The sequence below is a fragment of the Aquarana catesbeiana genome, linkage group LG13 (genome assembly GCF_042186555.1).
Source record: "Aquarana catesbeiana isolate 2022-GZ linkage group LG13, ASM4218655v1, whole genome shotgun sequence".
Taxonomy (NCBI): Eukaryota; Metazoa; Chordata; class Amphibia; order Anura; family Ranidae; genus Aquarana; species Aquarana catesbeiana.
In genome coordinates this window covers 46,536,661-46,560,473 of record NC_133336.1, presented here as the reverse complement: position 1 = coordinate 46,560,473, position 23,813 = coordinate 46,536,661, and the positions used below count along the sequence as shown (strand labels likewise).

Genomic DNA, 23,813 nt, shown 5'->3' with positions numbered 1-23,813 from the left:
GGAATGGCAATATGTACATGTACAGTGCTGCGCATAAATGGGTACACCCCAACAGATCTGTCAGAAAACCTTTACTTTCCTTTCAGAAACAACATTTTCTATGGGACACTAGACTACAAAATACTCCCACAAATGTGGGCCATTGATTGCAACCAAGATTTGTTAATTTGCATGCACAAAAAAAAAGTATTTTTCCTAACAAATTAATTCAAGACCATGTTGCAAAAATGAATACACTCCAACGAAAGTCTTACAGTAGGAGCAAAGCTACATTTTAGATAGCAAAATTCTAATTAACAAGAATTCAAATACAGGTTTAATTATCCATTAAACAGGTGTCCAGCAGACAGTTGAATATAAAAGGGTGTTACTTAGGCTTGGTTCACACCTATGCAGGTTGCAGTTGATGCATATTCCAGGTGCATTTTGCATTTTTCAATACACGTTTTGATGCATTCAAGTCTATGGAACCAAAAACCAGAAAAAAGTCCCTGACCCTTTCCATAAAATGCACAAATGTGAATGTGACCCATAGGAAATGATGTTAAATGGACTGTAGTGTGTTTCTGCAAAACTGAAAAAGCACTAAAAAAATGCATAGGCACCCCATGGAAGAGAAATGTCACAAGAAAGAAAATAATTTATTTACACAAGAAAGCTAAAGGCTACAAGAAGATCAGCAAAGGTTTACTTATCAGTCCGAATACTGTAGCAAAAGTGATACAAAATTTATCAAAGATGGAACTGCAACCATCTCACAGAGACATCCAGGCCATTCACGGAAGTTGACACCTCAACAGGAGCATCTTCTGATGAGAAGGGTTGAAGAAAATCACCATGCAAGTTCACTGCAGTTAGCTAAAGAAAAAGAAAGCCAAACTGGAATGATTGTTTCCTGTGACACAATACGGTGTACACTGTAGAGGAATGACATGCATGGGTGTCGTTCACAAAGGAAGCCTCTCCTAAAGCCCTTGCACAAAAAAGCCAGCCTAGAATTTGCCAGGGCCCATGCTGAAAAAGAAGAAGACTGTTGGGACTCTGTACTCTGGAGTGATGAGACCAAGATAAATGTTTTTGGAACTGATGGTTTCAAAACTGTATGGCATCACAAAGGTGAGGTCTACAAAGAAAACTGGCACCTATAGTGAAACATGGTGGTGGCAGTGTCCTTCTGTGGGGCTGCATGAGAGCTGCTGGTGTAGGGAGCTGCATTTTATTGATGATATCATGAATTCACAGATGTACTGCTCTATATTTACAAGAGAAAATGCTACCATCACTCCATGCACCTGGTCGTCGTGCACTTTTCCAACATGACAATGATCCAAAACACATATCTAAGGCCACTGTTGCATTTCTGAAGAACAACAGGGTGAAAGTGATTCAGTGGCCAAGTAAGTCTCCTGATCTGAACTCAATCGAACACCTATGGGGAATTCTGAAGAGACAAGTTGGACATCACTCTCCATACAGCATTCAGGCTCTAGACGAGGTCATTCTTGAAGAATGGAAAAATATAGATGTTGCAATATGTCACCAACTTGTTCATTCCATGCCTAGAAGACTTGGTGCTGTCCTTACAAATCATGGAGGTCATACAAAATACTAGATGTAGTAGTGTTTGTTGTGGGGTGTATTTATTTTTGCATCAACTAATTTGAGCAAAACTGAAGATTTTGTAATCCAAGTTATATTATTAACTTTACTTTCATGTAATGAGCAAAACAAATGTTCTATAAAACTCAGTTTGGTCAAAATTTTGGAAATTGTTTTGTGTTCATTATGATATATGATTAAAATCTTACTTTTCAAAAGGGGTGTACTCTATATACACTGTATATGCTCAGTATAGATTGTCCATTAAGTCCTGGTATTTCTACAAACCTGCTTTTATACCTACATTTTGTATTCATCCGCTATTGAAAAAAATAAAATTATATTATATTATATTATATTATATTATATTATATATATATACATACATACATACATATATACACACACACACACACACACACACACACATATACACACACACATACAGTGGGGACAGAAAGTATTCAGTTCCCCTTACATTTTTCACTCTTTGTTATATTGCAGCCATTTGCTAAAATCATTTAAAGTTCATTTTTTTCCTCATTAATGTACACACAGCACCCCATATTGACAGAAAAACACAGAATTGTTTACATTTTTGCAGATTTATTAAAAAAGAAAAACTGAAATATCACATGGTCCTAAGTATTCAGACCCTTTGCTCAGTATTTAGTAGAAGCGCCCTTTTGATCTAATACAGCCATGAGTCTTTTTGGGAAAGATGCAGCAAGATTTTCATACCGGGATTTGGGGATCCTCTGCCATTCCTCCTTGCAGATCCTCTCTAGTTCTGTCAGGCTGGATGGTAAACGTTGGTAGACAGCCATTTTTATGTCTCTCCAGAAATGCTCAATTGGGTTTAAGCCCAGTCTGAGGTCCTGAGGACTCTGGAGAAGGTTTTTGTCCAGGATATCCCTGTACTTGGCCGCATTCATCTTTCCCTCGATTGCAACCAGTCGTCCTGTCCCTGCAGCTGAAAAACACCCCCACAGCATGATGCTGCCACCACCATGCTTCACTGTTGGGACTGTATTGGACAGGTGATGAGCAGTGCCTGGTTTTCTCCACACATACCGCTTAGAATTAAGGCCAAAAAGTTCTCATCAGACCAAAGAATCTTAATTTCTCACCATCTTGGAGTCCTTCAGGTGTTTTTTAGCAAACTCCATGCAGGCTTTCATGTGTCTTGCACTGAGGAGAGGCTTCCGTCAGGCCACTCTGCCATAAAGCCCTGACTGGTGGAGGGCTGAAGTGATGGTTGACTTTCTACAACTTTCTCCCATCTCCCGAATATCTCTGGAGCTCAGCCACAGTGATCTCTGGGTTCTTCTTTACTTCTCTCACCAAGGCTTTTCTCCCCCGATAGCTCAGTTTGGCCAGACGGCCAGCTCTATTGAAGGGTTCTGGTCATCCTAAACGTCTTACATTTCAGGATTATGGAGGCCACTGTGCTCTTAGGAACCTTAAGTGTAGCAGAAATTTTTTTGTAACCTTGGCCAGATCTGTGCCTTGCCACAATTCTGTCTCTGAGCTCTTCAGGCAGTTCCTTTGACCTCATGATTCTCATTTGCTCTGACATGCACTGTGAGCTGTAAGGTCTTATATAGAAAGGTGTGTGGCTTTCCTAATCAAGTCCAATCAGTATAATCAAACACAGATGGACTCAAATGAAGGTGTAGAACCATCTCAAGGATGATCAGAAGAAATGGACAGCACCTGAGTTAAATATATGAGTGTCACAGCAAAGGGTCCGAATACTTAGGACCATGTGATATTTCAGTTTTTCTTTAATAAATCTGCAAAAATGTTAACAATTCTGTGTTTTTCTGTCAATATGGGGTGCTGTGTGTACATTAATGAGGAAAAAAATTAACTTAAATGATTTTAGCAAATGGCTGCAATATAACAAAGTGTGAAAAAGTTAAGGGGGTCTGAATACTTTCCATCCCCACTGTGTATATATTATATATACACACATATACACACACACACATATACACACATACACACACACGTATACTTAACTGGTTCCACCAAATTATGGGTACAAATAGAGAGCCATCTCAATCCAATAGATCTCCGCGCTTTGCTGTGGATGCCTGCTGAATTCCTGAAGGGCAGGATACCCCTTGGTGATCTCACCCGACAAACTATACAAATATGGACCCGCATGAATTCCTCCAAGACCCTTTCTCCGCTAAAAGGACCCATGACACCACTGTTTGGGACTCCGGCTTTTCCACCGGCCATACAGGGGGTGAGTTTTGGGCCTTGGTGTAAAGAGGAACACAGACGACTTGCCCAAGTCCTACGCTCAGACCCCTCTCTAACTACAGACGTTCCCTCCAATACATCTCCTCATACTTCAACACATTGGCTGCACAGGCAACAAGTGTTATCTTACATTCGTACCTTCCCATCCCTGCCTAATATACTTTCTGACTTAACAGACTTCGAGAACATGCTGCTTTAGACCGACCGCATGTGGTCTCTCAACTATACTCTCTCCTACACATGGTCTCTAATCCCAATCTCCCCCATACACACAGGTCTGGAAGGAAGACTTGGGTCACTCCATTTCACCTGTTGACTGGCAAAAGTGCTTCATTCTGACTCACAAAATATCCTTAGCCTCCAAAGCTCAAGAAAAAGGGATCAAGTTGTTGACCCATTGGCACAGATGCCCCTTGACTTTGCACTCGATAAACCCAGCACTTCCGGATACCTGCTGGTGTTGCTTGTCATCCAAGGGAACATTACTCCACATTTGGTGGGAATGTCCCCCTGTGCGGAGGTTCTGGCAAAAGATCCTCGACCTGTACTGCAGACTCATGGCGACATCAATCACACCCTCTCCTGAGGTAGCTCTGCTATCTATGCTCCCTGAACCGCTTAAATCGGTCAAAAAAGACGTTCTGTGCCACTTTCTGGCAGCAGCTAGAACGGTTCTGCCCAGGAAGTTGACAAACGTGCCTTCCCTGGGGGAGTGGGCAATTGAAGTGGACCGAATCAATAGCTTAGAATGAATGTTGTTGCAGGAAAAGGGTAAAGAGGAGCAATTCTCCCTGGACCTCATGGTCTATGTTTCGATATTCCTCATAATTTATTCCTTGGGCTGCAGAGGAATCCACCAACGCAACTGTCTAGCCTAAGTGGAATGTCTCCCTCTTACTATCTACCTACCATACTGCCTTGACCCCTCTGTCCTCATCTTCATCCCCCTCTTCACTGTATATGTTACAGTACTACACGACTACCCAAAACATAATCTTTAGTCTCACTAGACAGAAATTGTGACACACATAGAGTTTCACCCTAAGAGAAATCGCGATTAGCACATCAACAAAAGCCCTAGCATATTTGTGATAAGTGGGCACCGCTCATTGAGTGGATAGTGGTGCTCACTGACTCTTAAGAAGTCATGATTGACGCTATAGCTACACAGGCTTGTATATCAAACTAAATTAATTGAAGCTAACAAACTTCATACTCCATGCGACGTTTTGGCACAGATATTAAAATGATGTTTATCTCTTTATATGTGTTACTGAATGACATATTTGTGTACTGTACACTTTTCCTTTCTCAATAAAATAAGATTGAATTAAAATAGAAATCTCAAATCATACCATTTTACAATGTAAAGTGATTTGTAACCCAAAACAGTTAAAATAATATTATTGAGGGGATTCTAAGTGATCCGTAGCCCAGCAGTTACATAAATCTTTGTGTTTTGTTAGAAAAGTCATGCTGAAAAAAAGCAGAACGTGTGAAAAATTCAGATAAGCATATGTTCTCCAAATAAGGATGTGCATTTACTTCATGGTGACAGCAGCTGGTAAAAATAGTGCTTAATACATCAAAGCTTCCCACCAAATTTGCATCATTCTAATACAAAATTCCCATCCTCCCAAATGTTCAAAATTTTTAAATTGAAATACTTCTGTTTCTTCTCCCTTTAAAATGCAGAGATCAGTATTATCAGTAAACAATTGATCTACACTGAGCAAAATTATAAAAAAAACGCAACACTTTTGTGTTTGCCCCTATTTAGCTTGAGCTTTATCTATGACTTTTTATTTGTACACAAAAGGCCTATTTCTCTCAAATATTGTTCACAACTCTGTCTAAGCCCAGGTTCACACTGAGCTGCAGGAATGAAGCCGTGCGAGTTCAGCTGAACTCGCACAATTTCACTCCCGCATGTCAGTCCCGATTTTGGCCGCGACTTCAGAGACATCTGTGCAGGTTTTTGCACAGATGTCAATGTAAATCGCAGCCCAAAATCGCAAAAAGTAGTACAAAAACTACTTTTTCAAATTGATGCAGCGTTACACCGATTAGTATGGTGCCATTGACGGCAGTTGCCAACGATTTGACATGCAATTTGACATGTCAAATCGCATGTCAAAATGCTCCAGTGTGAACCAGGGCTAAATCTGTGTTAGTGAGCACTTCTCCTTTGCCGAGATAATCCATCCACCTCACAGGTGTGGCATATCCAGATGCTGATTAGACAGCATGATTGTTGCACAGGTGGGCCTTAGGCGGGCCACAATAAAAGGCCACTCTAAAATGTGCAGTTTTAATCACACAGCATAATGCCACAGATGTCACAAGTTTTGAGGGAGCGTGCAATTGGCATGCAGACTACAGGAATGTCCACCAGAGCTGTTGCCCTTGAATTGAATGTTCATTTCTCTACCATAAGCCATCTCCAAAAGCATTTCAGAAAATTTGGCAGTGCATCCAACCGGCCTCACAACAGAAGACCACGTGTAACCACACCAGCCCAGGACCTCCACATCCAGCATCTTCACCTCCAAGATTGTCTGAGACCAGCCACCCAGACAGCTGCTGCAACAATCATTTTGAATAACCAAAGAATTTCTGCATAAACTGTCAGAAACCGTCTCAGGGAAACTCATCTGCATCTCGACCTGACTGCAGTTCGTCATCGTGACCGACTTGAATGGGCAAACGCTCACATTCTATGGCAACTGGCACTTTGGAGAGGTGTTCTCTTCACGGATGAATCCCGATTTTCACTGTACAGGACAGATGGCAGACAGCGTGCATGGCTTTGTGCGGGTGAGCGGTTTTCTGATGCCAACGTTGTGGATCGAGTGGCCCATGGTGGCGGTGGGGTTATGGTATGGGCAGGCGTATGCTATGGACAATGAACACAGGTGCATTTTATTGATGGCATTTTGAATGCACAGAGATACCGTGACAAGATCCTGAGGCCCATTGTTGTGCTATTCATCCACAACCATCACCTCATGTTGCAGCATGATAATGCACGGCTCCATGTTGCAAGGATCTGTACACAATTCCTGGAAGCTGAAAACATCACAGTTTTTGCATGGCCAGCATACTCACCGGACATGTCACCCATTGAGCATGTTTGGGATGTTCTGGATAGGCGTATACGACGGCGTGTTCCAGTTCCTGCCAATATTTTCGCACAGCCATTGAAGAGGAATGGACCAACATTCCACAGGCCGCAATCAACAACCTGATCAACTATGTGAAGGAGATGTGCTGCACTGCGTGAGGCATATGGTGGTCACACCAAATACTGACTGGTTTTCGGACCCCCCCCCAAATACAGTAAAACTGCAGATTTTAGAGTGGCCTTTTATTGTGGCCAGCCTAAGGCACACCTGTGCAAAAATCATGCTGTCTAATCAGCATCTGGATATGCCACACATGTGAGGTGGATGGATTACCTCGGCAAAGGAGACGTGCTCACTAACACAGGTTTAGACAGATTTGTGAACAATATTTGAGAAAAACAGTCCTTTATAGTACATAGATCTTTGCGTTCAGCTCATGATAAATAGGGGCAAACACAAAAGTGTTGCATTTATAATTTTGCTCAGTGTAGTTATCAACCAAAGGGGTTTTGGTTTTATTTTTTTGGTACTAATGCTAGAAGTAGGTTTATTATGCAAAACATGGCAAATTTATTTACTAATGAAATAATGCTAAAGAGGTTTTGTAAAAAAACAAAAAACAAAAAAACAAATATAAACATAAAAATGAACCACATAATTCTAGATCTGTTTTATCTGAATAAAGTTTTGAAGCACTGTGACATCGGTGTGTGGCCCTTTTTTTCCTTCTGGATATGGAATAATATATAGTCATCCAGTATGTGGCTGCAATATTACAAATGCTCAAAGGCATTTTTAATAAAAGATCACAACCCAGCAATATACAAAGACAAGCTTGTACATCCAAAAGAACCAACGCCACAAACACTACCCAAGTGACTTGCTATACTCAGTGCGGTGTCATGAGGAATTAAAAGACTTCTACATTGGGGAGAAAGCAAACTCTCAACAAATTATTGGCCAATTATTGGTGGGTAAACTCTGTAGGACATGACAGGCAGTCAGTGGCGGCCTGTCCATCAGGGGCCCCCGGCCGCCGGCCCCTCTATACGTTCAATGGATAGATTCATGCATAGCGCGTGAATTACAGTGGCGGGGGTGTTTTTTTTTAAGCATCTGATTAGAGCCATAGACTCTAATAGGCTTCAAAATAGGGTGGACTCGTGGCGCAGAGCATTGCGTTCGGAGACCACCCAGTTGTGTTAGAAAAGCAAATGAATATTCGCTTTTCTAACACTGTACCGCCTCTCTACCAATCAGGAAGTGTGGGTCTGATACCCATCACCTTAATGGCTGAAAGGACACTTCTATTGGACACCTAGCAGGAGGAAAAGCACCCGCCACCAAAATGGGATAAGTGCCAGTCAGACAGCGAGCGGGTGCGCACGAGGTGGGGGGGTGCTGGGGTCACAGTGGCTGTATTTAATGGGCACAGTGGCTTCCTCTGACGGGCACAGCGAGGCTGCGATTGATGTTTTTTTCAGAATTTAGGAATAGACAAGATAATATATACTTATAATAAATAAGGCAAATCCAAAACCATCCCAGATTTATTTCACTTGGCACCCCAGAAGCAGGAATGTGGAAAGAAATTCTGCACAGAATCCAAACCCGAATGTACTTTTGTCTTGAGTTCCTATAAGCTAAGAAATCCTCAACTCTACAAGAGACCCAGAACTGAAATCATCCCTCTATTATGGACAAGATTCACGCTGGTTCGTGCATTCTGAAGCCATGCTCAAGTGGTCCTGAAAGTTCTGTGAAATACTCCCATCAGTGAGTGGACGCGCATATCTGGCGAGTATAATGTTTGTTATATTTGGCTGGTATATGTGTACGTGTTAACGTTTATTGTATTGTTAATGCTGTTTTAGGCCTGTTAGCCTTTCAGTTGAGCAAGTGAAGGGCTGATCACCCTTGATTAACTGATGTACACTGCAGATTTATAAGATAAACCAGACATCTTTGAGGAGCAAGTGGGAGAAATATAGATTATATTTTATATTTTTTGTATCCACGTGAAAGAGAAATGGCTTTCTGCTCTAACAGAAGATCCCTCTAGGCCTAAGATCTGAGATAAGCTACAGTCAGTGGTGGCAAGGAGAGATTAAGGCACTGGTTTAATAGTGCGTTTATCCTTGTGGGACTACAAGTTCCATATTTGCTTGGGAACAGCTGTGTCTGTGTGTGTGTGTATGTGCATTGTATTAGCAGCTCATGCTGTATAGACTGGTTAAGCAAGCTTCAGTGTGAACTTAATTAACATATCAATGGAAGTCATTGGAATTTTCCTTAAAAAAACAAGCCTCTGCTAATTTTAACACTTCTGTAAAGAATGCTTTGACCCAATTTAATGATTTATTAAAACGATGTGATGTTCAAAATGATAATATGAAGAATAAACTGTCATCCAAGAAAGGCAAGAAAGCGAGAATGGCGAATGTGGTAAGCATGCTATTGAGAATGAAGGAGATTACTGAACAAAAAGAAATGCAGTGGTATACTGAGAAAAAATATATTAGCTGCAAAGGCAGATGCGAATGTTTGTGATCAGATTGAACAATTGGTGATTGAGAAGTGTGCATTGGAACAGAAAATAGATGAATTGGAAGAAACGTGTAAACTAAAAGAAAGTTGTATTGCCTCTTTAAAACAGAGAAAGGTTGAGACTGAGCGTATTATAATACTGCTTAGGAAGGAGCTAAATGGAGGCCCAGGCAGCCATAACAGAGTTATCCTCCAAACATGCAAAAGTTGAGCAGTCTCAATGTTCAGCACAGATAGAGGCTCTAGAACCGTTAGGGAAACCTAATGCTCTTGTTGCTGCAAGCGATGTTGCTATGGTGGGAATCAATGTTGGTGATGTTGATGAGGAATATTCAAACAACAGTGAGTGCTGTAACTGCTCTTGAAATTGATTCAGAAGTTGAAATAGGAAACCCTGCTTGATCTTTTCGAGAAAGATAACACTGACAGTGTAGGCTTCTGATGAGTCCGTTGCTGGTGATTACTCCTCAGACAGTGAAAGTGTAAAGCCTGTTGATTCCAATCATAGTAATGTTATTCAGCAAGGCGAGTCTCAATTACCATATGCTCAGAGACAGGCCTGTGCAGGGAGACCAGCGCAAATGTTTTGCCTGTAAAAATTTGGTCACATTGGCAGGTATTGTTTGGTGGCTAATAATAATAATAATAATAAAAGAAAAATTTCACTACCCCAAAACTACACGAGGCATTACGAAGTTTATTCTGCGAGATGGGGTAGCAATCAAAGTCATAGAGATCATGGTAGTCAAACCCAGGACCCCTTTAAAACTCAAATGGGGAGATTACAAAATGAAAATAGTCAGTTAAGGCAGGAAAGGCATCAGTGTATAGAAAACCTGAATAAACTCAAGATGGAGGTAGCCTCATTTTCACTAAAAATATAGCACAGGGGGAAACAAATCTTTTGTTAGCAGCCCTTAGTGAGTTGCATTGATGGTAAGAACTTTCTGGTTAAGGTTTCTTTGTTATGAATAAGGTTTAGATTCAAGTTTCAGAGATTTGGCCTTTATTTTTGGAATATTATGGAGGGCCTTGATGTATTTTTAATATTTTCAAGGATAAGCCTCTGGATTTTTTTTTCTCCCTGCCTTTTTTTTTTTTGGTTATTTGTTTATTATATTATTTGATGTCTTGTTCTGGTGGAAAAATTCCAAATTGTTAGGTTAAGTCCACCTGACTATGCCCTAAATTAGCAGCTGAATGCATTTTGTTTAAGACAGGAGTTGGTAGAAAGCCATATTAGCCGGAATTATTGTAGGTTTTTTTTTGTTGGAAAACAGCATTCACTTCATCACCTCATGGGGATTCATTTTATAGTGGGTTCAGCCTAAAGAAATCATGGTTGTTTTGATAATTTGTTCAGAGTTGTAGAAGTCAGGAAAACTAGGTTCCTGACTTCCATGGGAGGTTCTAGAAGCAAAAATAGCAGGCTAATAGAGATTGTGGATACAAATTTGATTCTGCTCTTGTTTTTCATTTCCAGAAACCCGGTGGAGCAAGAGATTGGAGAGATCTCTGGAACATGGATATAAGATGTTCATCTGGTTGTATGTGCCATTCCACATCATATTTGTTCTGACAAACATTCCGGGGAGAAGGAATAAAAGACTCAGATTAATACTTGCAATAGAAGGGTTCTTTTCCTTATGGACAATTTAGTGCGAATGCTGCATTTGAGAGACTTTGCCCATCAACAAGACTTGTGAAATATCTTGCTGGAGTCTCTCCTGTCATTTATGGATGCAAACATACTGTAAATATAAGTGCAATAGGTTGGAGGTTAGGGAAGGAATATAACCTATCCAGTCCTTTAAGATGAGAGAAGTAAACTATTGGGTTTTTGGAGAGCAATTGAAAGTAAGGAAGTAGGTTTTATTGTGTGACATATATATTGGCATAACCAAATTAATATGGTGCAGGTGCCCTGGAGGCTGACACTTATGCATAGTAAGGAGTCTGTTGACCAGACTAGAGAACACCAGGCGACACATCAACGGGGTGAAAATTTCCTTGTGGGTTCAGCGTCTCAATCTTATCAATACTACAGAGAGGTTCTTGGGTTACTGGACTTGTGGGACAACAGAACTGGACACGAGGGAGATACACCTGGTTGATGTCTCACCTGAGAGGTTGGAACCCAGCACAGGTAATGCCAGTGACTACTCACAAAAGCATGCTCCGTTAGAGAAAGGGGAACCACTACAAATAGATTTAAGCTCTTCCCAAATGCTGGCTACCATGGAACAGTATGCGTTCACCACATAGCTCTTCAACGTCTCACAGTGGTTGATAAAAACCTATGACCCTATATGTGCTAAATATACACTGAATCAAGTGTGGTCATTGTACCAGTGACTTACTCCCAGAGATGTGCGGACACAGAATGAGGTTCATTCAGGATGCTTATTTCTGAGGAGAATTCGAAAGATGAGGGATGTATTCAGCACTATATTGGGGGGGAATAGGAGCGGGGATGGGTGCTATTAATGTAGTGGACATCATTATCTTGAGGAACAAACTCTCAGCCATAGCTTCAGACAGTAAGCAGGGCTTTGTTACTCAGAGAGATTAATGACAAATAGGAGCGGGGATGGGTGTTATTAATTGAGTAGACATCATTATCTTGAGGAACAAACTCTCAGCCATAGCTTCAGACAGTAAGCAGGGCTTTGTTACTCAGAGAGATTAATGACATCCTTAATACCATTCAACAAAGTCACATAAATACCCAGGTTAAAGTGGCTCATTATTTTAGCCACCATTTTAAGAGGTTGGTAGAGTGTGTGTTAGTAAGGGGCAAAAATGTGTCATGGGCTCTGGCGTGCACGCAGGGGCAGGCGGAATTATCAAGCTGATTGTGCAGTCTTTGTATAGGGGGCAGTGGCCTTATGAGTTAGCATCACAACTCAGTAAGACTTTGCCCAAACACATTGCTTTCACTAATCCAAAGTGGTGGTCGAATTCCTGGATGGACTGTGCTAGTTTGGATTATGAGAGTTGTTATGCTTCCTCGTTGGTTCCACATACAGAAGTGCAGACTCGGTCTGTATATGCGGTGGTATCAATGGGCATACTGACTGGGGATTCTACCTTGTTGCATTAGTGATCAGAGAGGATGGAAGCTGGAGGCAGGTTGAGATTTCCCTCTTTCGGAGGGAGTGGTGAACAAGAAATGTTGGGAAGAGGTTTCACTCTGTTCTGGATGGGGAGATCATTGCTGGAAAGAAAGCACCTGGGTATTATTTGGGACATAGACAAGTTTGTTTCTTTGTCCAAAAGGATACTGATGTAACATTAGTCATTGAACTAGAGTGTTCCTTGAACCTAACAATAGCTAGGAGGTGCATGGTATACCCTGGGCATGGTCTCTGAAATCCAGTCACAGGGATAGAATTTAGTGGTTTTGTCATTGTCTCAGGTTTACATGTGTTGTTTGACCCAACAATTATATAAAGAAAATCTCACATCTGTCTATGCAAATTGAGGGATGCATTGACGGTAAGGTCTCTTCATACAAAGTAGAGGCTTTGCTGCCAATTAGGAGTCCTCAAGTACCTCTGACATGCAAATAACCAAAGAAAAGTCCATATTGAGCAAACCTGCCTTATCCTGACCCGTATACACAATGAAGGGTTATAGGAGGTTGGGAGGGGGATGCTTAATTTGGTGGGTTGCATATACATGTATATATTATGGTAACATGTTGATTAGCGTGCTATTATAGTTTGACGTATATGTATTATGCCGCGTACACACGGTCGGACTTTCCGGCATACTTGGTCCGGCGGACCAGAGTCTGACGGACAATCCGCCTGTGTGTAGGCTCCGGCGGACTTTTCCGGCGGACTTTTTCCCAAAAGCCCGCCGGACCTAGATTTGAAACAAGTTTTAAATCTTTCCGTCGGACTCCATTTCTGACGGAAAGTCCGCTCGTCTGTGTGCTGGTCCGAGGGAAAGCCCGCTCGTGTGTATGCTGGTCCAACGGACCAGATACGACGCGAGGGCAGGGTATTGCATTTCGCGCTCGCTGCAATAGGAAAAACAAATTTTCCTATTGCAGCGAGCGCGGTGCATACCAGGCCCTTAGGTCTGGTATGGATTATAAAGGGAAACCCCTACGCTGAAAAAACGGAGTGGGGTCCTCCCTAAAATCCATACCAGACTCCGATCCGAGCACGCAGCCCGGCCGGTCAGGAAAGGGGGTGGGGACGAGCGAGCGCCCCCCCCTGAACCGTTCCAGGCCGCATGCCCTCAACATGGGGGGGTGGGTGCTTTGGGGATAGGGGGCGCCCTGCGGGGCCCCCCACCCCAAAGCACCTTGTCCCCATGTTGATGAGGACAAGGGCCTCTTCCCGACAACCCTGGCCATTGGTTGTCAGGGTCTGTGGGCGGGGGGCTTATCGGAATCCGGGAGCCCCCTATAATAGGAGGGCCCCCAGATCCCGGCCCCCCACCCTATGTGAATGAGTATGGGGTACATGGTACCCCTACCCATTCACCTAGGGAAAAAGTGCCAATAATAAAACACACTACACAGGTTTTTAAAATAATTTATTAAACAGCTCCGGGGAGGATCTCCCTCCGGCTTCGGGGGTCTTCTTCCGGCTTTGGGGGTCTTCTTCCGGCTTCGGGGGTCTTCTTCCGGTTCATCTTCTCCCGGCGTCCGGTTGGTTCTTCTCCGCTCTCTCCGGCCTCTTCTCCCGGTGTTCCAGTTCTTCGGCCGGCTCCTCCGCTGTCTTCAGGTAGCTCTCTTGCCAGCGGAGGTCCAGACTTCTGGGCTTCTTGTCTTCTCTTCTCTTCTCTAGATGTTGACACAATGCTCTCTCTGGCTGGACTGCTCTCTGAGGGCTCCGTTGTGACTTATATAGGCGGAGACCCAGTGACCACGCCCCCTAAAACGTCACAGTCCCAGCATGCCCAGGGACTGTGACATCATAAGGGGGCGGGGTCTCCGCCTATATAAGTCACAACGGAGCCCTCAGAGAGCAGTCCAGCCGGAGAGAGCGTCGTGTCAACATCTGGAGAAGAGAAGAGAAGACAAGAAGCCTAGAAGCCCAGAAGTCCAGACCTCCGCTGGCAAGAGAGCTACCTGAAGACAGCGGAGGAGCCGGCCGAAGAACTGGAACACCGGGAGAAGAGGCCGGAGAGAGCGGAGAAGAACCAACCGGACGCCGGGAGAAGATGAACCGGAGGGACCCCCGAAGCCGGAAGAAGACCCCCGAAGCTGGAAGAAGACCCCCAAAGCCGGAGGAAGATCCCCCCGGAGCTGTTTAATAAATTATTTTAAAAACCTGTGTAGTGTGTTTTATTATTGAAACTTTTTCCCTAGGTGAATGGGTAGGGGTACCATGTACCCCATACTCATTTACATAGGGTGGGGGGCCGGGATCTGGGGGCCCTCTTATTATAGGGGGCTCCCAGATTCCGATAAGCCCCCCGCCCGCAGACCCCGACAACCAATGGCCAGGGTTGTCGGGAAGAGGCCCTTGTCCTCATCAACATGGGGACAAGGTGCTTTGGGGTGGGGGGCCCCGCAGGGCGCCCCCTATCCCCAAAGCACCCACCCCCCATGTTGAGGGCATGCGGCCTGGTACGGTTCAGGAGGGGGGCGCTCGCTCGTCCCCACGTCCTTTCCTGACCGGCCAGGCTGTGTGCTCGGATCGGGGTCTGGTATGGATTTTAGGGGGGACCCCACGCCGTTTTTTCGGCGTAGGGGTTTCCCTTTATAATCCATACCAGACCTAAGGGCCTGGTATGCACTGCGACGGGGCTCGCAAGGTGTCAATCTCGCCGATAAAAGCGGCAAGATTGACTTCCTTTTCTAGTCCCGTTGCACTCGAGTCACGTTCAAAATGAACGGACTTGTCCGTGTGTGGGCAAGTCCGTTCATTCTGAAAGTCCGCCGTAACTCCGGCGAAAGTCCGTCGGAAAGACGGGCGGACTTAGCCCGCCAGACAGTCCGGTCGTGTGTGGGCAAGTCCGTCCGTTTTAAAGTCCGGCGCACCTGGCGGACAAAGTCCGACAGAAAGTGTGCCGGACCAAGTATGCCAGAAAGTCCGACCGTGTGTACGCGGCATAAGGTTAGTAATATGGGCGAGTAAGCCCCTCCTCAAGGTTCTGTATCTGAAAGCTGTCTGATATGTGGCTCTGAGTGTGTGTTGGTGAATAGTGAGTGAATGGACACCCCTTGCCTATAGTACACCCCATCATGGTATGATGAAGAGCATAGACCCTGACCCATAATCTGCACACCACCAAATGTGTGCCATTGTTCCTATCTGCGAACAGCCTTGGAAGCAGAGCAGAGAATAAGCTGGAATAAAGCAAGCCAGCCCAGCCAGCGTATAGTACCATCTGTATAATATTTTGTAAGCATTGTCCAATTGAAGGACATTTTTGGAGCTTTTGGAGAGTGCTATAGTAATGATCTGCCAGTCCTCTGGGTCCAGCTGTTTCCCCAATTTGCTTAATTTCACCTTATACTTTCACTTCTGTCTAAGTGCTGCCCTTCTGTGTGAGATTGATGTACACAGTACCATCAGGTACATGGATCCATCACCCCAAGTGAGACTTATGAAGTCCACTGACTGTCAAGCACTCTCCTATTGCAGGACATTTTTACCCCATCAGGGTCACTTCAAAATGCTATTACTAAGTGGCTCCACATATATTTTGCTTAGACATAAACTTAAAAGAAACCTATACCTTGAAAAGTTACAGCACATTCCACAACATCCATAAAGCTACGGAAGAGGAGCGGCAGAGGAGCTCTTCAGGGAATACGTTGGAGCATTTCCTTTGCTCTCATATAATCATTTTCATTGTCCTCTGAAACATCTGGATCATCGGCATCTGAAAACATAATTCAATTGATACAGCTGTCACAGTTAGTCCAAATTGCCCATGCAGAAAAATATAAAGATGAACTTGTATAAAAATAGCGTAAAGTGGTTGTAAAGGTGGAAGGATTTTACCTCAACTACCTCCTGTCCATCCTATGGTGAAATGATGGACGAACGGGAGAACAGTTATTCTGGGAGGACATCATATGACTTCCTTCCACTCGTGCGCCTCCTGCATGCTCTAGTAGCCATGCTGTGGCTCGATCTGTCACCCACCAGACACAGCGGATGACAAATTGTACTGAGCTGGCCCCGCTACAATGTCAGCCAGTGATCACATGTCAAATGTACACAATGAATGGCTTTTATTCATAGCCAGTCATTGTGCACTATAGTGATCTCTGCGATTGGCCACAGTGCCAATGCTACAGTGTACAGTCAGGGCCAATTACAGCACACCTGTACCATGTGACAGCTGTGGCCAGTCATAGATATCACAATTGTATATAATGGCACATGAATTAATGTCATTCATAAATATGATTGCTTATAACAGTGACTGCTTATAACTGTTACAAGCAATCATAGTGTAAAAAAAAAAAAAAATCCTCATCACTTCCCCAGAGTAGTACAGTGTCACTATGGTATGGTAACACTGCACTGCTCTGGTCAAGTATGTATGTAAAAAAAAAACAAAAAAAACAACGACTTCTCTACAGCCAGCTTTAGAAGGATGTTGTAATACAATTTGGCACTTTTTTTTGTTCCTATGGATTCACTGAACATTAGATAAGTGGAAATAGTGTTTTTAGACAAGACAGTAGATCCAAAAAACATTAGAAACATTTACTGCAACATTGTATCATGTCAGCCTTTCCCAGACTGGAACTTAAAAGTACGGGAGAATGAAGTGTTGCCGTCTGCATGGAGGGAATCAGGTTTCAGGAATCTGATAATGGAACTCTATAGTCCTAATAAAGAAAAGATGCAAAATTCCACAGGTACTTAGCAATATTGTTACCCAACATGCCAAAAAAATATTTTAAAGGTTAGGCTAGGTTCACACTGCTGAGATTTGGTTTTGATTGGACTTTCAGCGCGATTATGTAGTGCTACTTTGGTAAGGTTTGCATATGCTATGGGGTCAAACTCACACTGGAATCCCACCAAAGTAGTACAGGAACCTTTTCCAAAATTGCTCTGTGCTCCAAGTTGCATTTATGTGAACAGGCACCATGAACCACTTCAATACTGGGCACTTTCACACCCTTCCTGCCCAGGTCAATTTTCACTAATGAAAATCACTGATGAGGCGGCACTGATGGGCACCAATAGGCAGCACTGATGGGCACTGTTGGGGCTGCACTGATCATCAGGACATTGATGATCAGTGCCCATGTCCCATCACACTTGTCGGTTACCAGCTCTCCTCACACTGTGGCAGTGCGTGAGAAAAGGAATGCTGATAACCGGCATGTTTGTTTACATGTGATCAGCTGTGATTGAACCCAGCTGATCAAATGGTAAAGAGCCACTGTAATTGGTCCTTTACCCGATCTGTGATCGGCTGTGTCCAAAAGACGCAGCGATCACAAAGCGTGCTGGATGCATGCCGCAGGGGGTGCGGTTCTGAGAGGACGTCCATGGACACCCTCTCAGAACTGAATGACCATGCTGTAGCCATCTTTTGACTATAGCGCAGTCAGGAAGTCTTTAAACAATGTAATTTCCATTGTCATGTGACACAAGTCGCACCTGAAATCGCACTAGTGTGAATGGAGCTTTACAGTATTTCCATTAATCTCCCAGAACAGCATCCATATCCTCACACATGATTTCTACTACAGACCGCCTTGTGCATTTGAATGATGGTTCTTACCTTTATTACTCTGAGGATGAAAGGGAACGGGAGGGGCTTTTATCCATATTTTTGGGATCCAACAATCCAAAACACTATTCACTGCTCCAGGTCGGTCCACTTCTCTTTAACCCCCCCCAAAAAAAACAACAACCACACACACACCACAGGGCCGTTTTGGTTCACATCGCCGAACATGGACAAATAACTGGTGAATGACTACATACTGTGAATTTTTTTTTTTTAAAGTGCAAATAGCATACCAAACAGTAATAGCAAGTGTTGACACGTTTCACATCAAAGGTCGCTAAATCATAATGATTAAGCGCCCGGTGGCATGAAACGCGTCATTTGCTCTTACTTTGTGTTATGCTATTTGGACTTTGATTTATCTCAATAAACTTATGGATCTTAGCAACAGTGTGTGGTCATCCACCAGTTACTGTCCATAACCACATTTTTGGCTTAGGTTTCCACTTGAACCTTTTGGGCAATTGTCCCAAAAGATTAAGGAAAATACTATTACTGGCAAGTCTTACCATACTGTAGTTTTTTTTCCACACTAAAATATCTTGTTGTAAGCTCATGTATCCGTACTTAGTCACTGTTTTAAAGAGTAACTCCACTTTTGTTGAGACGAAAAAAAAAAATTCCCCTCTGGGTGATATATGTACATTACAAGGATTTTAACAAACTTTGTTGCAGATTCCTACCTTTTGTTATTCTGAAGAAATCCCTGTGTGCCTGTGTGCTTGTGTCCATGTAGGAAAGCGAGTCTAATGGGAGTGATTTCATAATCATTAATCAGCTGCAGCACCTGCAGGGCACCAATGAGAAAAGCTGCTGGGCCTGAATCCCTTTAGATGAGATTTCCTAATGGGAGTATCTCACCAAAAATGACATTTTTGTTGCAGGGGATGCCTGAAATCTGACTTGTATCTTAGTGTAGACTTCTGGGAAAATCAGTGTGCCAATCACACATTCTGTGTATAGAACACCTCCTGGTAGCCATATTGAATTACATTTTATAGAAAATGACAGTGGCTGCACATTGAAAAGGAAAGGTGTCACAATTGTATACGCTAGATTATTTTTTCTTTGTTTGCTATCCCCCCCCCACACACACACACACACACAGAAGTGGAGTTACCCTTTAAGATTTATTGCACATTTGTACAGCCAATATATTGACAGATGGAAATAAAAGCCCAACTTCACACAAAAAATTAATAAAAAAAAAACAAAACAACACCCACAAAACAAAAGCAAAAAAACTCAAAGGACCTTCTTGCACAGTGAGGGCTAAATGCTCCTTGAAGTTCCTTCTATTGCCCTCCATTTTTGCTGCTGTGATCTAACTAGGTCGGTCTGACTGTTATAAGGCGGCTACATTTGTTTTCCATGGCCCTGCTTTATGCAGGAACATAGCCACTATCTCATGCTCGAGATGGACTATAGGATAGGTAGTATACAGTGGGGAAAATAATTATTTGCTCTCCTTCAGGTTTTGTAAGTATGCCCACTAAGCATTTTTCTTCCTCCAAACACAGGGAGTCCTCCTCCTCAAGAAGGCACATGTACAATCATGCCAATGAACATCTAAATGATGCAGAGAAGGATTAGGAGAAAGTGTTGTTGTCAGATGAGACCAAAATTGAGCTCTTTGGGATTAACTGGACCCGCCATGTTTGCAGGAAGAAAAATGCTGACTATTACCCTAAGAACACCATCCTTACAATCAAACATGGAGGTGGGAAACATGATGCTTTGGGGCCGTTTCTCTCCTAAAAAGGTACAGGCCGAATTTGCCGCATTGAGGGGCCAATGAGCAGGGCCATGCATTGTATAATCTTGGATGAGAACCTTCTTCCCTCAGTCAAGGATGAGTATTCCAGCATGACAATGATGAAAACATACAGCCAAGGCAAAAAAAGGAGTGGCTCAAGAAGCACATTAAGGTCAAGTAGCCTAACCAGTCTCCAGACCTTAATCCTATAGAAAATGTATAGAGGGAGCTGAAACTGAGTTGCCCAGAGACAGCCAAGAAACCTTAAAAGGGTAACGCCACTTTTGTGGGGGGAAAAAAGTAGCAAATAAAGAAAAAATAATATAGCGCATAGAATTGAGACACTAATCACAATGTAATTGAATGTTATTAAAAATGACCTTTCCTTTTCAATCTGCAGCTCTGTAATTTTCTAAGAATGCATTGCAATATGGCTACCTGGAGGTGTTCTGTACACAGAATGCATACTGACCACTCCCCAGAAACATAGTTTCCTGCTTGTGTGATTGGCTAACCAATTTTGCCAGAAATCTGCACTAAGATACAAGTCAGATTTCAGGCATCTCCTGCAACAAAAATGTCATTTTTGGAGAGATACTTTTAATGGGGATCCGTCTAAACGGATGCAGGCCCAGCAGATTTCCTCATTAGTGCCCTGCTGCTTCCACACCTGACAGTTAATTATGAAACCACTCCCACTGATGGGTTTTACTTCCTTTTCTGTTCCCTGCAAAGTAAAAGCATAATCTGCATTGCATACTAGCAGATTATGACACTTACCTGCAAACGAAGCCCATGTTGTCGCCGTTGGAGGCCGCATCCATGTTCACCCCTCTTCCTTCCGGGGCCGTGGACTTGGGATTTGTGACTGGCCGGAGTTGCGGGAGCCGCCAGTTACAGCACTCGCTAGTGAAGAAACGGCACAGAGGGCCGTTTCTTCACAGTGCACACGCCGATGACATCATCGGCACAGTACGAAGTTAATAGCTCCTAAGCGGTGCACGTTTAGAAGATATTTACGGTACCTATAGGTAAGCCTTATTACAGGATTACCTATAGGTACAACTTGAAAATGGAGGTTTCAATCTCTTTAATGTATAGCATTTGTTTTATGTGTTTTTTTTTTCCCTGGATTTTTGGTTGATAGTCTGTCTCTATCAGTGGCGGCTGGTGCTCAAAATTTTTTTTTTTGGGGGGGGGGGGGGCAAACAAACTGAAAAATTTTGGGAAAAAAAAAAAAAAAACATCAACTGCAGCCCGATGCCCTGTACACACAATAGGATTTTCCAACGGATAATGTTCGATGGGAGCTTGTTGTCGGAAATTCAGACCATGTGTAGGCTCCATCAGACATTTTCCATCGGAATTTCCGTCACACAAAATTTCAGATCTGGATCTCAAATTTTCCGACAACAAAATCCGCTGTCATAAATTCTGATCGTGTGTACACAATTCTGACACAAAAAGTTCCACGCATGCTCGGAATCAAGCAGAAGAGCCGCACTGGCTATTGAACTGCATTTTTCTCAGCTCTTCATATGTCTTGTACGCCACCATGTTCTTGACGTTCGGAATTTCCGACAAGATTCGTGTGACAGTGTGTATGCAAGACAAGTTTAATCCAACATCTACACTACCTCCCTGGGTCCATTGATTGCCTTCCACGGCTTTAAATATCACCTCTACGCTGAAGACACCCAAATCTATCTCTCCACCCCCCAGCTCTCTCCATCTGTCTCCTCAAGCATTACCAACTTACTAGCAGACATATCAGCCTGGATGTCACTTCCTCAAACTCAACCTATCCAAAACCGAGCTCATGATATTTCCTCCCTCAGGTGCCGCTTCCCCCGATTTCTCTGTCAATATCAACGGCTCAAATATTAACGTGTCCCCCCATGCCAAGGTCCTAGGTGTAATCCTGGACTCTGAACTAACCTTTCGGCCTCACACCCTATCGCTATCAATGCCTGCCAGACTACCTGTACTACCCATGATTATATGCCTTTTTATTCGTCAGATCTTGTAAGTGTTTTTAATCCTTTTTGGGGAAATAAATAGCTTTTAATTCTGCACTTAGAGACATCTCTCTTTTTTCTGTTTTTTTCCTGTAGAGATTGCTTCTCCTTGTGAGTGCAGCCCTAAGTGTGGAAGATACACCATCGGACCTCTGCTTTTTCATATGTACTGTCTGCTTGGTCCTTATGCACAGAGCACCCTTATATACTGTACCTGGATTTATGTTTGAAGCAACTCCAAGGCTGCTGCACTGACTATGTTTACTATTTTATAGTGGACTGGTCCTTTTGAGATACAAGCCCTTATTGTTCCTTCCCTTTTTTTTTTTTTTCTTCCCTTTCCCCTCTTAATTATACTGTGTGTGTTTCTCTTCCTTCCCCTTTTCTCCACAGGTTTGTCTTGTCTTGTCTATCGTTTCATATGTTTTATTATCATGGATTTTTTATTGGAAATTGATTCACCTAAATATTCTATTATTAACCACCTAAATACAGGGCACTTTCACCCCCTTCCTGCCCAAACCATTTTTCAGTTTTCAGCGCTGTCGTACTTTGAATGACAATTGCGCGGTCATGTTACACTGCACCCTAATGAAATTGTTATCATTTTTTCCCCACAAATAGAGCTTTCTTTTGGTGGTATTTGATCACCTCTGCGGTTTTTATTTATTGCGCTATAAACAAAAGAAGAGGGACAATTTTGAAAAAACACAATATTTTTTACTTTTTGCTATATTAAATATCCAATTTTTTTTTTTTTAAGAAATTTTTTCCTCAATTTAGGCCGATATGTATTCTTCTACATATTTTTGGTGAAAAAAAATCGCGATAAGCGTATATTGATTGGTTTGCGCAAAAGTTATAGCGTCTACAAAATAGGGGATAGATTTATAGCATTTTTATTTATTTATTTATATTTTACTAGTAATGGTGGCGATCTGCGATTTTTATTGTGACTGCGATATTGCAGCGGACATATCGGACACTTTTGACACATTTTTGGGACCATTCATATTTATACAGCGATCCGTGCTATAAAAATGCATTGATTATTGTGTAAATGTGACTGGTAGGGAAGGGGTTAACACTAGGGGGCGATCGAGGGGTAAATGTATGACCTAGGGAGGTGATTCTAACTGTGGTAGGAGGGGACTCACTAGGGGAGGAGACCGATCGGTGTCCCTATGTACAAGGAACACACCATCGGTCTCCTCTCCTCTCTGACAGGACGTGGATCTGTGTTTACATACACAGATCCACGGTCCTGCTCTGTTACCCCGCAATCGCGGGTGCCCGGCGGACATCGTGGCCACCGGGCACGCGCACCGGGTCCCGAGCTAGTGGCTTGGGAGGGCGATCACGTCATATGACGTCCGCCAAGAACAACAGAAGCCTCATCCCGCCGTCATATGACGGTGGGCGGTGGCTTAGTGGTTAATGAACTCCTTGCCATCTTTCCCAATGATTTCTTTAAACCACTTCCCCAATTCATCCATACAAAATATGGGACTTTATGCTCATTGTTTCAGAGATTGGTCACTTCTGCCAACCAGCAATGGTGGGATGAATTTTTTCTCCACAAATATTTATCTGTCCATATAACCCAGAGGGGTTTGAGGATCCTGAAAACTTGTTCCTTCTTAGATTCTACACAGCAGAAGGAATGGTCCTCAATCTCTGAATTTTGCACTAATAAGTGGATTAAAATCATTGCCACACAAAGACATATCAGATATGAACAATTAGTACACCAGATACAGATTA

General features: G+C 43.0%; 1 long non-coding RNA gene across 1 annotated transcript in view; it reads right to left on the bottom strand.

The window, feature by feature from the left end:
- The window catches only part of LOC141117478 (uncharacterized), a 48,140-nt gene that overhangs the window by 16,013 nt on the left and 8,314 nt on the right, over positions 1 to 23,813 (bottom strand). Inside the window, exon 2 of the long non-coding RNA XR_012237161.1 lies at positions 16,251 to 16,397. This is a non-coding gene — a long non-coding RNA (uncharacterized lncRNA). The remainder of the gene's footprint in view (positions 1 to 16,250; positions 16,398 to 23,813) is intronic.